The sequence below is a fragment of the Dipteris shenzhenensis genome, chromosome 18 (genome assembly GCF_047967505.1).
Source record: "Dipteris shenzhenensis isolate YYH24624 ecotype China chromosome 18, Dip_SZ_1.0, whole genome shotgun sequence".
Classification (NCBI taxonomy): Eukaryota; Viridiplantae; Streptophyta; class Polypodiopsida; order Gleicheniales; family Dipteridaceae; genus Dipteris; species Dipteris shenzhenensis.
In genome coordinates, this window is record NC_141613.1 from 43,773,185 (window position 1) to 43,776,242 (window position 3,058).

Sequence of the window (3,058 nt, forward strand, 5' to 3'; positions counted from 1 at the left end):
GGGCATTGGCTCTTTCAAAGGAGTAGAGATTTCTCCTTATACTCTCCCAAACTCTCTCACACAAAGATAAGAACTCTCTCACATAGAGATAAGAAACATGGGACTCTCTCACAACAATCAAAAAAATATATCTTTGATGAGTTATACAACACCCATCTACCCAGGCTTCGTGGGCAACCTATGCTCTGATACCATGTGAAAGATCCAATATATGATCGCCACTAAGCCTAGTGCACACAAGATCATCAGAAGAACTAAGGAGGCTCAAAGCACACTAAATAAGACATGAGAGGGAGATAGCAAATCTATATCTCTTGCAATGTGTGTTCTCATCAACAATACATGATAGGCCTCTTATAGAGAGTGCCCTTTGAATAGTCAACATCTGTGGGATCCTCTGATCCACATCTCTCCTTGTGGATATCCTCAATCCACATCCTTACATCATGTAGTCCACATCCTAGGGTGGCTACTTTGATTCTTTCCTATATCATACCTTAGCCTCTAATTATGTCCTCATGGCACCACAACTCTGAACAAACGTGCCATTTGCATCGACAAAGCATATGTATAGGTGACCAACCATAAAATTGAATGATAACATTTTGTTTCTTATTAAACTCAATTGATAACATTGATGTTTATTCAATGTTTGAATTAACACTTCCTAACATCCTCTAGTAAGTCCAGCATACTCTCCATCTATCCAATGATCTCACAATCTATTTATCTATCTGACAATCTTCTCAACATTCAGCTTTAGAAGAATTTCAGCATTGAGTCTTTCAGCTTGCTACGTTCACTTCAATCCTCCTGGACTTCAAGTCCTCCATCTTCTTTCAGCGATTTTGAGCAAAATGCCCAAGCTTCCTACAGTCGAAGCACACGTGCTTACTCATGTCAACCTGAGCTGCTCCATTCCATGAACTTGAAGCCTTTGTATTTTACTTCTTTTTGTATTGTCTTCCACAGAAGGTGAGAAGATAATACAGGTGGTTGAACTGGTTTGTGGATATATGGAAGCACTGCTATTTTGGTAGCTTGAGGTTCCTACTTTGAAAAGTTCTCCACAACTGGCTACCTATTAGAGCGAGGTTGGTCAAGTGGGTAGTGATGAATCTATTGTCCCTCTATTGTGTTCTTTGTGCAAGTGCACCATTGAAGATGTTATGCATTTATTTGAGCCTTGCCAGGTTGCCAGATCCCAAATATGGATTGCAGTGCAAAGAGTCAAATTGATGTAGTGTTTTCATGCACAAAATATTGGAAAGCTATCTTGTTAAGTGAGCCCTTGGGGCTCACCTTCACTAGTTGTGATTGTGCAGTCCTACTTGAGGGCATGTCCCTTTGGAGTCTCCAAAACAAGTTGGCATTTGAATCAACTATTAGAACCAGGGTTTGTACAACATCCATAGTTTCCAAAAACTTGATCAACTCCTCTAATTGTGCATGCATTTACTCTTGTAGCTCAATATTTGTGTGCCTTGCTCTACTAATCATGAACCTACTAAAGCCTTGATTGAGTATCTTAGCATATAAAAACTCCAAGACATTGTCTTTGTTCCTCTCTATCCCCCTTGAAATTAGGCCTATCTAAGGAGAATCCATGATCTGTCCCATCACTACACTTACAACTACTAGTAAGAGAGTAGAGGAAGGTCATTGTAATATGGTAGTCATCCTATCATCTTTTCAAAATGTGTCTGCATGACGTTGCATATCCTCATTGGTGTAGAACTGGGTCTTCCATCATCCATGCCTCTCATGGTGAGAGGTAAACAAAGGTTCCACATCTATCTTGCTCACCTCTTTGGCCATGTCTTTCTACTTTGAGCTTTTTGGCTCTATCCACCTCTTATTCTACTTTATAGCTTCCGTCGCTTTCATGATGGAACTCATGTAGAGGAGAATTGCAAATGTTTGAGATGTTAAAAATGTCTTGCATGCCCATGTGACTCTACTCTATTCATCACAAACTTCCTCTTGAATTAAAGGGCACTTCCCTGACCTTCTTTTGTGTTCACCCCCTTATGACGTCCACCATTTGAACACTCTTGCATATGCAAATGCTTGCACAAATGTGCATAAAAAGTGTGTATGAACTTGCACATGCTAAAATTTTATAAAGCCTATAAAATTATACAAAAGACAGAGATTTCATTAATAAGTTTCCATTTCATTCCAAAAACTCTATGCCATAAGGAAAAATACATATTTGCTCTTTGGAAAAAGAAAATCACTAATACAAAAATCAATGTTATATAATATATTCAAACCGTGTGTCCATGTTTTTCTTAAATCACCCCCTATATATCCCCTCTAAACATATGCACAGTGTTCAAACATGCATGCACATATTTAAATTAATTTCAATTATCTACTTAAAATACATTGCATATATAGACAACATGTACAAAGAAAATGTACTCAAGGCTCAATGGATGTACAAGTCATGACATACAAGAAACCATATATTCAAAATGGATATCTAGTACAAGAGTTGGACCAAAATTTCATTGTTAGGAAAAAATTTCAATTTCTGCTGCTATGATGGATCTTGTGAAAAGTTTCCCTTTACACCCAAGATGAATCAAGTGTTCTACTAAGTTAAAAGAGGTCAAGTGTGCTATCATTGCTTTTCTAAAGTTTGGAAGTATATGTGCAACTCTTGGAACTCCAAGTGCATCCACCACAAAAAGAGATAGCTCTTTGAAACCCCAACCAAGAGCATACACATTAAAAGCAACTAAATACAGAGAAGGCACTAACGGATATAAGAGCTTTAGGTAAGCCACTTATAAGGCTAATAATTTATCTTAGATTTTTTGATGCAAGCCTATAACTCAACTTTTGACCTAGCCATTTATTGGGTGTAACCAAGGGACCTCTTTTCTCACTAGCATTGCTTCAGCATCATCCCAATCAATATGCCTATCTAGACCTACCCGTGGGGGGCTAATCCAAACTAACATTGCAAGCATGCAAGTCACAAGGAATCCAATCACACTCATGTAACACTACAAGTCCCAAAACCACAACATGGGCCACATAAATAGTA